General features: G+C 38.1%; 2 protein-coding genes and 1 pseudogene across 2 annotated transcripts in view; 2 read left to right on the forward strand and 1 right to left on the reverse strand.

Moving 5' to 3' along the window:
- ZFPM2 (zinc finger protein, FOG family member 2) overlaps positions 1-13474 on the forward strand; it is a 464257-nt gene that overhangs the window by 399862 nt on the left and 50921 nt on the right. The gene's annotated exons all lie outside the window — the stretch shown is intronic.
- OXR1 (oxidation resistance 1) overlaps positions 1-13474 on the forward strand; it is an 874541-nt gene that overhangs the window by 37811 nt on the left and 823256 nt on the right. The gene's annotated exons all lie outside the window — the stretch shown is intronic.
- Positions 3471-13474, reverse strand: part of LOC105748700 (60S ribosomal protein L12-like) — a 33351-nt pseudogene continuing 23347 nt past the window's right edge.

The following is a 13474-nucleotide window of genomic DNA, read 5'->3' on the forward strand; positions in this document are numbered from 1 at the left end:
GAGCCCGTGCTGCGCAACGGGAGAGGCCACAACAGTGAGAGACCCGGGTAACGCAAAAAACAAAACAAAACAAAAGTGCCAACCAGTGGCAGTCACTTCAATAGATTGAATCCTGTTTTGTTTTGAATATGTGTTGTATGCAAAGAATCCCCACCTCACTGAGCTGTCCTTTCCTGATTGTCACTCATCAATCTCTATTACGAATCCAGGTCAGGATTTAAAACCGCTGATTCCTAATCTACTGTCTTACATTGTTAAGAAAATATGCATGAGCTTTGTTGTCCTGAGAGTTTAGAAAATTCAGGAACATTTTGCAACAATGGGGGAAGTACCACAGTCACAGGACATCTGGAGTAGCAAAAGAAGGTGGCACTGAGAGGCAGTGTTAAGAACGTCTACCCCACGAGCCCACAATGCACAGACGTTTTCCAACAGCACTCCTCTCATATACCCTCTTTAGGCTCCACGGCTCCACGTCAGAGGACATTTTTGCTTCCATGGAGTTATGCTTAATGTCTGTTTAAAATTATTTCACCTGAGTAAATGCAAAAAAAATAGTTACGATGTGTTTTATCTAGAACCTGCTAGCAACAACTCAGATCCCTACCTACTCCAGAAATAGCCTTGCCTCTGAGCCATTTTATGTCACTGTAAAATGAAGCCATATTTACGAGTAGTTTTATGTGTCTGTTTATAAGCAAAGAATACTATATATGAACATTTTTCTAAATGTTTACATTACCAGGAAATTCCAAAATATTCAAAGAAATGCCAAACGTGTTATGTTTCTCTTAGAGCAAGTTGAGTTGTAGAAAAAGCGTACAGCAATGCTGTCTGCAGAGAAATATTCAGATGACAGTGAGTACACAGGATATGGGCAATTCCTCCATTTTGCAGGCTTCACTAAAACTGCAATCCCTAACTGCGTAGACTTTACACTCTGCACTGACTTGAGGGCAGATGTATCCAGGATGGCTCGTTTGGCTCCTATCCTGTGATTCTCCATGTTTGATAAATCAGAGATTTTAAAAGTTACAAGAGGTTGTTTCTTAACAGTTTCATCAGTGTCTTTGAACTTGTAAAATACCATGGCTTAAGGGTTTCATTCAGCCACACTACTCAGCCGGCAACACATGTTAACCCTCCTCCTATTTCAGTTTTGGAAATCATTCTACTCTCCTCACTCCAGATGAGGTCTGCAAGGGGCCTCTTTTATAGTTCTTTTTTAGGATTTCTGTGAATATTTTGTTACATATTCAATAAATATAACTTAGCATGTCCCCTTAGCATGAGGCTTACACATTTATATATTTGGAAAATATCCTTTCAGGATTTGTTGCTGACTGAAAAAAGTGAATAGAGAATTTGTGATTTGCTAGCAGTTTTGGATAAAAACATGAATATGCGCCCTTTAAGAAAGAAATGATAACTGTTGCTTGTAGACAACTAATCCACTACAGAGGAAAAAAATATTGGATACATTGTTACAAAGTTTAAAGTTGGTGAAGTTCTTTGCTTTGTCTTTTTCATTTTTTAATTAAAAAAATTAACCTGATTTGCTCTATTTACAAAAACAACTCAGTTTTTACCATTTTATTTTACGAGTAGCTTCCTTCCCAATATAAAACAATTTTAAAGCCTCTATTTAGGACAGATTAGGAGACTCCATGTGTATATAAGATACTGGGTTTTTTTTTTTAAGATTTTTAATTAACAGACAATATTGTAGAAAGGGGTTTTAAAAATAGACATGGTCAAGGTTTCAGAATAATATGTAAGATGTATCTTTATCTTCAAATTCATCAAGTTGTATACATTAAATATGTAGTTTTTTGTATGTCAATCATACCTCAATAAAGTGGTTTAAAATCCTAAAAATAAAATGTAAAGAAATACCACCAAAAATTCAGTGATCATTTCATCTTAAACATACAATCTGAGTCATTTTTAAGCCATTCCAACTTCATTATGGGTGGAAATGTGAGTTTTAAGCTGTGTTGGCAGGAAGGAAGCAAACATTTTTGCTGTTTTATATATGACTCCACATTGTATTTCCTTGGATGTGTCTGTCCGGTAACTAGACCAGTAACACGGAGCAAGCCACGTTAACTCTTCTCATGAGGACCTTCAAGGAAAGTAAGCTAATACCTCCTTTATCTCCTTTTAAAAACTGTAATATCTCTGTAACATCTAGAAAGGTGATTATCCCAACTTGCGGACAAAAGTAATGTTATTGATAACAAGTTAAAGATGATATGTCACTTTAGTTTACTTTTTTATTAAGAGATACTTTAAGTATGAATGTATAAACATCTACCTATGTTAAAGCATTAATATTTTTTCTCTAACCTAGTGAAATTTTAATATGCCGTGATGGTTAAAATTCTAATGAACTAAAGTAGAAATAAAATCACATTGCAGATGCCAGTATACTTATAGGCTAAAATTGGAACCCCTAAGTGTAGAGAACATAGAAGGAACATGAACTCAAATAAAAGATACATCTGTAAACTTCTAGTTTACAGAAGTTTGGACATTTGGAAACATTTGCCAAGTTAATATTCATCTCAGTATGAATTGGCTTTGACCTTGAGCCTCCGGTGTGCTTCAAGATAGTTTAATTTACTGTATTAACACTAGCCCCAATGGATATCACATTCATAAGGAACCAGTTTGGCATCCTCTGAAAAGTAAGCAGATAAAAGTAAAGATTTTTTTCAATAGTTAGTACACAGGACAAGCAGTTGACATTTATTAATTTCTTTCATTTCTTCCACACTGCGGAATAAAGCGCCAAGCATATTGATAATTGTTCAGACAAACCCATGAGTCATATTATCACCACTGCACAGACCCCCTAGAAGCAGAGTAAGAAATTAATAAACACTTGAGGATTTATTGATGCTTGGATTATTTATTGGGTTTACCAATGATTGGCTCTACATGGAAGCATCATATTACACAAGAATATTGTAATTTATTAGGTAACTTCTTCACTACCTAAATATTTGAATTCTGCTTCTGTACACAAGGACTATTTCTTCTACTAATACAATGCAAGTCCTTCCAGACGTTTGTTCTATAAGCAATATCTCTATTTTAGTTAACACCAGATAAAATATCAGTCACTCTTCACATTGAACAATAAACTAATATAACCGCTATTATTTCATCCATTTATTCATAGTCTGCATTTGGTCATTAAGTATTTCAAAGTTTCTTCTTACAAAATTTTTAATTCATTCAGATAAAATGTGTGCATATACACACGTGAAATTGCATATAATGTTAAGGTGCTCATGGACCTGTTGAAGTTTGTCTGTGGCCTTCTTCACAATTTCAGTTCACAATCTCAGACTTGATAGACAGGTGATTTGTATGCATGACCATACTGAGCGTAAATCTGAGAAGATTCCCTATCAAATTATCTTTATATTTCATGAAGAGATGATGTGACTTCCGTATAACTATTTTTTTTTTTCTTTTTTGGTTGTCAAATAATCCTCTATCAAAATGTTTTCCTCTGTAGTTCTTAATTATCTGGGTGTTCTACTGTCCCACTGCCAATGTCATTGGTGATGTCATATGGGTGGCAGCCATCAGCATTGTAGCCCACAAACTAGGCAGCCTCCAGGATCTCTTTAATGATTCCAGAGAGTTCTCTGGCCAAAGGTTGGTGCTGTATCTGTCAGGCAATATTGGCAATCTCATCAAAAGTGCTATTTCCATTGTGCTTATAGTTTTTCTGCTTCTTTCCATTTCTGGGTAGTTCTTGAGGGTTTTGATGTTCAGAGAGAGGCAGAAGGTACCACCTCAATCTGGGCCTGCCTGTTCAGAATGGTCATTTTCACTGTAATCCTGACTTTTCAAGTCACCAGTTGTCTTAGCCATGTCATCACCAATCTCTTTTGGAGACATCCAGGCAAATGGCTGTGAGAGCCAGGGTACCTGTGACACTGTTTCCCCACTGAAACACCTCAAGTGTATGACTTTGATCTTGTTAGGGTCAAACTTGGGTGACCTGGCATAGAAGCAGCTTGTGTAGGATAAACCAGATGGGGACCACAGGACCTCCTCCACAGGGAGTCAGAAAGCACCCCCATCCACATAACTTTTAAATGCTAATCTTTTGTTGTAGAGGGTCCTATCTTGTGAGCAAATATTACAATAATATTTAATGTAGACATATATCTTCTGTATATTTTTGCTATGTTCCAGAACACAGCCAACAACCTAGAAAAATGAGAAAACAAACAAAAGGCACCTAAGTTTAAATATAGGTATACATTTCAATATATGCAAATATAGATTTTGCTTTAAACAAACAAAACTTTAGTTAGATACCACAAATGTCTTATATTTTAGTCTCATACTTTATCATTATAAGAGTCTGTCAGATCTTCACTGAGAATTTATGAACTCTTAATTTAGATACAACCTATACAGTCTGGTTAGTTGGTTTCCCAGCTCACATTGAATTAGAAAATGAAGTGTTTGTTGGCAGCAGGAACACTGACAAAATTAAGAAGTGAACATCAAAAAAAATAAATCCCACTAAAGAAATAAAATATTTAAGTGTCAGATCCTTAAGGAGTAGAATGGCTGCCTCAATAAATAACCTCTGAGAACACTTTTCTAAAACAATGCGTGCTTCAAACGATTCTCTGTTCTGTGCCCTCAGTTTAAGGGGAAATACTCTAGGTTTTATAGCAAGGGTAGCATTAAAGATGGTCAAGTAACAACTTTTGACCTTTAACGTGGTAACTAATACAGATCAAACAACTCAGTCACAGATTATAACAAGTACAGGCAATGTAGTTGTCATCTTTTGGCCCAGTCATTTGGTGCAAATTGTCCAGGTCTGTGTGAATACTTGAATCGCATTAAAGGTTTTTCTGCTGTTCCTAATGTTCAGTAATTTGCTTAGGTTGTTCCCATCTACTGGGATTGTATTTATGAATATTCATGTTTATAGGGAGGAATACACAAGCATATGGGGGATGCATACTTGGCTGCAGAATTCCCTGTAACCCATTTCATAGAAATATTCAGTTTGGATAAATTTTGCTTTTTTTTCCTGAGAGAACAGCTTCGGCTGTCTTGCTTGTTGATACCTTTGATTGCTCTTATATAAACAGTAAAGACACTTTGCAGCTATAGTTTTTCCAAGGCTTCTGGGCAGATACGCTTTTAACAGCTTCTTTCAAGTCTTCTTAGGAATGTTTCAGAAATGGCGGGTTAGAGGTTGGTGCAAAAAAAGTCAACAATTGTAAGGAAAGCACTGCCACTACAAATAATAGATTTCATGCTTTCAGGTCTGTTTCGGAGAGGGTTGTATTTTGTGTTTCTCTCTACAAGTTGGCTTCCTTATAACCCCCTTTTCTTTCCTCTGTATCCTCCCCTAACCCCAGAAATTATTGTATTTGGCTTAAAATTAGTGAAAAATGCTTCTTAATACTGGGGCAGTCTGGCTAATGGACTTAGGTCGAAATAATTGATCCTGAAAACAAGGAAATCCACCCAAATCCTATCTTTATGCTCTTCTTAATTTCATTACATGCTTCACAGACAGTCAAAGCAGGGTTCAGAAATGTCAACTATTACGCAGCATTTAAATCCATTTGCCTCACATAGGTCTGTTCTATCAGAAACAAAATATTTCACAAACACACTTTTATCATCCTCTCTTATCTCCTGCAAAGCTTAAAACATAGAGGAAAGGAGAAGAGGGGTACAAAAAGAATTGGTCAATATAAATATGAGAGCTTTTGTCTGATGCCAACATAGTAGTGCTTATTCTAACCCAATGTGAAGAATAAAGCAATAAAAAGATAATGGTAAATAACTTTCATAGCATAGAAATACACCCTAAAGCCAAATAACATTGTAAAAATAATAAAATTAGCTTTAATTATGGGTGTGCAATTCTGTAACATTAAAATACCAGGGAAGTCCAGCACACTAATATATAAATATAATTATTTCAGAGTCATGGAAGATAGAAAGCAATTTCCATATAGAACATAAAAATATAGTAAAAAGTTAAAATAGTAGTCTATTTTATTTACTCAATAAATAGTTACTGCATGCGTATTGTGTGTGTGACAGGTATTGTCCTAGGCACCAAATTCAGCAGTGAGCTTCTTCCCTTAGGATCTTATATTCCAACAGAGGAAGAAGATGATAAACAAATAAATGCACAAAATGTATACTTTGTTAAATGGTTAAAAGCGTTAAAGATAAAAATAAGAGAGAAAAATAAAACACAGAGGGGGGGTTGAAATTTAAAATAAGGTAGTGAGGGGGCTTCCCTGATGGCGCAGTGGTTGAGAGTCCGCCTGCCGATGCAGGGGACACTCGTGAGCCATGGCCGCTGAGCCTGCGCGTCCGGAGTCTGTGCTCTGCAGCGGGAGAGGCCACAACAGTGAGAGACCCGCGTACCGCACAAAAAAAAAAAAAAAAAAAAGGTAGTGAGGGAAGACCATACTGAGAAGGGGGCATTTGAGAAAGTCTAAAAGGGATGAAGGGGCTAACCATGAAGCTGTCTTAGGCAGGAATATCCAGGGTAGAGGCAAACACATTGTCATGTGTGAACAGCAGGGCAACCCAGAGTGCCTGGACAAAAGGAAGGAGGAGGAGAATGCAGCAAATGAAGCCAGAGGACCCAGCAAAGGAAAACTGAGGAGCAGTAGCCAGTGAGATGGGAAGAATACCAGGAGAATGCTGAGTGGAAGCCAAGGGAAGAAAAGGTTTCGAGGAGAAACCGTGTTCAGTTTTTCTGAAATTCAAGTAAGACAAGATCCAAGAAACGGGATTGAGCAATGTCTTTGGTGAGAGTGACAAGATCAGTTTCCTTATAGATGTGGAGGTGCGCACCTAATGGACCGTCCGATTGGGAGATAGCAAGTGGAGGTAACTACTTCAGGGAGTTTTGCTTTAAATGGGAGCAGATAAGTAAGAGCTGAAGGATTTTTATTTTGTTGTTGTTATTGTTTACAAGAAATTGTGGTATGTTCATTCTGATGGGAATGATCTAGTTCAGACTGAAAAATTGATGCTTGCAGGAAGAAGGGGAGCACCTAACGCCAAAGTGGAGGGTGGCCTTAAATAAGGGCACTGTCAGCACATCCATAATAATTGTCATGAGAGCAGAGTATATGGTGCATATAGTTGGAGGTGCGTATGAAGGAGGCAACAAAGTTCTCTTCTGATGGCTACAATTTTCTTAGTTAATAAGGAAGCAAAGTTGAGAGAGAATGGATGAGGAATGTGTGTTGGAGAATGAATGGGCTAGGGAAATGTATTGATAGTGTGATTGCTGGGTAACACTACCAACCCACATAATATTATTGATCATGAATTGAAAATGAGACCATTAGGATTGTTGTGTGTTTTTCTTCAGCTAGTCTACTGCTGGGTATAAAGGCAGTGTAGGTAGGAAGTTGGATTGAACAAGGTTGGGATTTTGCCAGACGAAGTCAATGAAGCAAGAGGGAGTGAGGGCGCAGAGGATATTTGCAAGGAAGGGCTTACGATGAAGGACACAGTGTCTAAGCTGAGTAAGCAGAGGAGTATGGACATGAGGAGAGGAAGGACAATGGGGAAAAGGTGACAGTATTGGATTTTAGGGTCTAGTGAAGTTAATGTTGGAATGAAAGTTCTAGAAAGAGTAAATTAGAATGATGGAAGCTATGGTTTGAGAATGGGATCTCGGATGTGAAATTATGCGGGGCGGGGGGAGGGGAGTAAAAATGATTGGTGATGAAAAGACCTAGAGAGTGAGTAGTTGGAGGTGGGTAGAGGGCAAGTTCATTGGATGAGAGGAAGTCAAAGAACTGAGGGTTCATATGATTGGATATTGTGGACTTTGCAATCACCAAGGATTAAATCAGGAGCAGTACATGAGAAGATCCGGGAGCTGAGTTTTCAAGAAATGGTGACAAATGACCTGGAAGTCTCTACATGACTGTGGCAAGCAGTGATAGGAAGATAATATGAGATTCAACACAGGTTTTTAGAATAGGGAAGGAGAATAATCTGCCATGAGGAGTAAGGACAACTCTTCTACCTTCAGCTCAAGTGATATACGGTTCATGGGAGTGAAATCAGCTCCCACTCGAGAGGGAAAGAGCAGGGAGGCAGAGTGAACGTTCATAGAAGAGGTTGAGACTATTGCAGATTTTGCCAGTAATTTCCCTTGAGTACCAGGGGAAGCGTTTTTGAGAGCTGGCAAAGTATGAGAGAGGAGATGTCAGTCAGGCTGTATGGGCGCTTATAGTGTGGGGAGAGGGTCATGGAAGGCCTGGGCTTCTAGGAATGACTGATAAAAGCAGACATAAAGGTGACAGTATGAGGAGCTATTTTTATCTATTCTTTTTTTTATTGAGATATAATTGACATATAGAATTATTTTAGTTTCAGGTGTACAACATAATGATTCGATATTTGTGTGTATTGTGAAATGATCACCACAGTAAGTCTAGTTAACATCCGTCATCATACAGGATTAGTTCTGATCGTATCAGGACTTGGAGAATGACGATGAGGCTATGAGTGTCGGTGAGACTAGTGTGGGGCTGGCCAGGAGCATGCAGGGTCCTGGTCTCTCTGCTCCCTTAAGGGTGATATAGGAGCGGGGAGGGGCAGTCTTATCTGAAGCAGTCAGATCTCTAGGGTCCTCTTACTCCCTTTGCCCAGACAGTGAACTACTCCTTAATGAAACAGGCCCTGTGTGCCTATGAGTCTTCAATTCCAGTGCTTTACGTAGTAACTCATGTCCTGGAGCAGAGACTCACAACAAATGCTCTTCCTTTAAGCTGCTTTTGCATCTACCATAAAAAGAGAATGAACATATTATACTGCTGTCTTTCAAGAATGTGTATTTAATGCACACAGTCCACAAGAACACATTTTCTTCCATCAGCCCAAGCTTCATATGGTCATAGGTTTTTAAAAAATCCTTCTCTGTTTAGTTCAAAGTGCATTTTTTTCCTGAAAGGCAGCTATGAAAAATAACAATAATAAATATCTGAATTATTACTGGAAGGGCAGATGGACATTTTCATCCTTCAACATAGAAGATTTTTTTTTTTTTTTTTTTGCGGTATGCAGGCCTCTCACTGTTGCGGCCTCTCCCATTGTGGGGTACAGGCTCCGGACACGCAGGCTCAGCGGCCATGGCTCACGGGCCCAGCCGCTCCGCGGCATGTGGGATCTTCCCAGACTGGGGCACGAACCCGCGTCCCCTGCATCGGCAGGCGGACTCTCAACCACTGCGCCACCAGGGAAGCCCAGAAGATCATTTTTAAATCAAATCAAGTGAACCCCAAACCTTAAAGCCTCATAAATTTTGTTGTAGAAATGCTAATAGACAAACTATGAAAATGATGTTCTGATACCTACCTCACTTTCCTTTCTGTCTTGCCTACAGAGCTAGAATGGGAGCACATGCAGGAACACTGATGTCCTCCCTCTCCCAGCTCTTTATCAGGTTCTTTTTATAGCTCCCTACTACTTTTAAACAGTTTAGGCATGGCGCATAAAGTATGCTTGAGCAACTCCACAGATTTCAGACAGGCAGTACTCCTTCCCACAGTCCACCATGCTCCCAGTACTCAGAACCATGGTCCCACCTCTAGCTTTGAATGGCCAGGTGGTCTCATACCTATAGTCTTATATCCATTCAACACGTTGGTGTTGCACTTCAGCTAGACATTGAGGATGTAATGCAGATCCAAAATAGCTAAGTCCCTATTCTCATGGAGGTTACTGTGTAGTCAGAAAGACAGATAGTAACAAATGTATAATCACAAACTGAGTCCATCATAGAAAAGAACACTTTGATGTCATGTAACTAAACACACCAAAACTGTGTGTGAGTTTCTGTGTATTTCGGCGGGGGCAGCACAAAGAAAACTTTCTTGAAGAAGTGATACTTGCATGAGCAGAATTTGAAGCATGAATTAGTCAGATAGGAATAGGGTGAAGTTTTCTAGCAGGAGGGAACAGAATGTGCAAATGACCTGTGGCAGTCAGTGAATGGTACATTTGACATTTTTGAAGAAGACCAGTGCAGCTGGAATAGGGACTGAGAAATGACTTGTAGGCAGCCAGGGTCATATCATTATACACAAACAATCGCATCCTGGTTATCTCACAACTTCATGTAGTAATCTTTTATTCCTCTTCTCTGGTAATTCTTGGCTTGGTCAACCCCAATTCTCTCAATGATATTGAGGGAACAATAAGAGTTGTATGTTACTCCTTAGGCATCCACAGACTGTCCCCTTGCAAGCTCAAGCTCTTTTCATAACTGAGTTGAACATCACATCTTCTCCATCTCAGCTCCCTTAGTTTTTAATGTGTCCTTACACTGTATAACCCTTAACAACCTGTATTACGGTATTGGCCTACTACATTATACTGCTATACAGAGACTGTATTGTCTACCTGGTACCTCATGGAGTGGCCACTGGCTAGACAGTTGTAAATTCGGTCAATATACTATTGCTCAATATGTATTGAATTAAATTATCTTAAACATTTCAGATTCTTCAGATGAAGGCATCACACAGAACGTCTTGTTAGTATATGTGCATGGACAGACACCATCTAATAGCGGTGTTTACTGAAATAAAAACAACGAAAACAGATACTGTAACTGAACTTAATAGAAGAACACATGTAAAGGTATTTTTGAAAAAAAATATGTAATTAAGCAAAACACGTTACCAATGTTTTACCTTACATGTATTATATTTTGTAGTAAACCATAGTTATCAAGCTACGACTTCAGAGAGCTGTACTTTCAGTGTAGGATATGTTTTATGACCCAGGATTAGTCATCTGTTAGGAATATTTTAGCTTGCTTAGCTTCTGAGCATTAAGAATAATTTTTGACAAAAGGCTTAACCAGTTTTTTAATTCATCCCAGTGTGATTTTAATGTTCACTTAAGTACAAGAGAATGACATTTTCATCTGCTGAATTGCATAAATGCCCAACCAAATAAAAATGCTTATTGTAAAAAGAAACCTTTTAAGTGTAAGGGATGTATACTGAAAATATCTTTTCTCCCCTTTGGAGTCTCTGGGTAAATGACTGGTTAGTGGCTTAATAGAAGGTCTTTTCATCCCATTACATATCAAAGTTATGGAGTCTCCAGTGTGGCAGATAAAAACTTTTTGACCCAATTGTCGGGACATTTACAGCTCCTTTCAAAACAAAGTGGAGTCATTCCCAATGTATTTATGCTAGGGATAATTGGGGAAAATATGTCATTGGTAACTACCATTATTTAATTATAACTGTTTACATTTGAGCGTTCAGTTGGAATGTTAAACCTTTCCTGGTTAGTATTCCCCATTGCATAAAATAAAGTAATAACAAATGCTCTTGAAATGTGCTTGTTTTACTGGCATACAGGTACTAGTCATATATTATTGCTTTTAAGAAAGGCCATAGGGCTTCCCTGGTGGTGCAGTGGTTAAGAGTCCACCTGCCGATGCAGGGGACACGGGTTCATGCCCCGGTCCGGGAAGATCCCACATACCGCGGAGCGGCTAGGCCCGTGAGCCATGGCCACTGTGCCTGCGCGTCTGGAGCCTGTGCTCTGCAACAGGAGAGGCCACAACAGTGAGAGGCCCGCGTACCACCATAACAAAAAAAGAAAGGCCATAAAAATATATGACACAATAATCTGTATTCTCTCAACATATGTATACATATATATGTATGTGTGTGTGTGTGTGTGTGTGTGTGCGTGCATAGAGTATATAGTAACTGCGGAGGGTTTTTTGTTCTTGTTTTTGGTGAATTTTGATCAGTTGGGATAGCAAACCTGATCTCAAACCTCGCTTCTTCAGCAGTAAACATCAAAACCTAAATCAGAAACGGTTGCCTCTGTTTCCCTTTATTAAAGATGACACAGTCTTTAAATTGACGCAGGAAATCATGCTTGTTATTGCAGGTGCCAGACATTGCCTTAAGGATATTCTCAACGTGCCCTGACATTCCTGGAATAGAACTAAAAATGTTATGAAACTAGTAGGTGTGTAAACGAATGCTATGTTCAAAACATTTTGTTATTTTTCTCTGAAATATATGGATGCTTGAATGAACTCAAAGGGTCTGTGACACAGAAAAAACAAACTTTAAATAGCAATTAAGGCATTTTTTTTCTTATTTCAGCATATAAAGACAAGGAAATGTAATGGTTTTAATAATTAAGGATGCAGACTAATGCACACATTTTGCAGCACTAATAAAAACTTCCTGTTATCATCTCTATTTTTAAGAATGAAGAAGGCATTTCCTTAATGCACTTCACTGCTTCCCCTGCCAGCTCTGTTCAGGCTCAGAATTTGATAACATTTCCAAATTGTAAAAATAAAAAATAGCATTAAAAATTGATTTAAGTCCAACTTTCCAAATCAGTTAACCCAAAGGTTAAGTGCTACTGCACTTGACCAAAGAGACAGTTTGTTCCCTTTTTGTAAGACCTGAGTGTAAAGAATAAAGGCAGCATTTTTCTTCTTCTCCTTTTTAAAGAAGCCACATGTAATGTTCTCTGAGTTAAGTTTTACCATTCATAATGAATGCAGTCTCGCCATTCAAATGCGACCATAAGTACACAGAAGATAAGAATTTAATTAAATGTAGATTAAAACCAAACAGGAAAACACACTAGCTGATAATTTTATCCCGTCCTCTGGCCATATTTTTTATACTTCCTTCTTGTTCTTCTTTGGGCTATAGCTTATCAACATGCCGATAGTACCATAACTCATTACACCTGATGGTGCAGCAGAAATGTGCAGGCTCTGTGCTTGGATTTCCGAGGCACTTAAAATGCAAAGCATGTAAATGTCTCTGTTAAATATACTAGTGTGCTAACAGTGGTGAAAAGGAGGTGATTCTGAAAAAAACCCTTAAACCTCTCACAAGAAGCATTAGTACTGCATAGTAGCAAATGGAATTTTCAGAGTGGAACCAATTCATGTTTTCACACATATATGGTAGGCTTAATATTTTGAAGTTGAGCTCCTTCAGCAGTTGGCAAGTTTGAGTGCCAATCAACTTGCTTAGGTTACTTCAACGTATGTAGAGTTTGATACATACACATTTATATTTCTGAAGGAAAGTGGTGTTTTTTCCATTGTTGGCCATAATGTAGGAGCCCACTATCTTTGTGCTTGAACATTGCTCTCATTAATCTTATATAGACCCTCCCAAAATTATCTCCTATTATTTAATCTGAATCTATTGAATTGTTAAGGTAGAGACCACAAAATCTCAGAAGGGACAGAAGGCTTTAGTTATTAGGACAATTCATATATATTATTTATCCTTAATCAGTTTCATTTTTTCTAACAATTATTTCTAATTATTGTAGAAATAGGCAATGAACAACTTTTTAAAATCTAGGTCATTTTAGAGGAAGGCTATAGACTAAATACAATATTTTTTAAATCCAA

Source organism: Orcinus orca, chromosome 17 (genome assembly GCF_937001465.1).
Source record: "Orcinus orca chromosome 17, mOrcOrc1.1, whole genome shotgun sequence".
Taxonomy (NCBI): Eukaryota; Metazoa; Chordata; class Mammalia; order Artiodactyla; family Delphinidae; genus Orcinus; species Orcinus orca.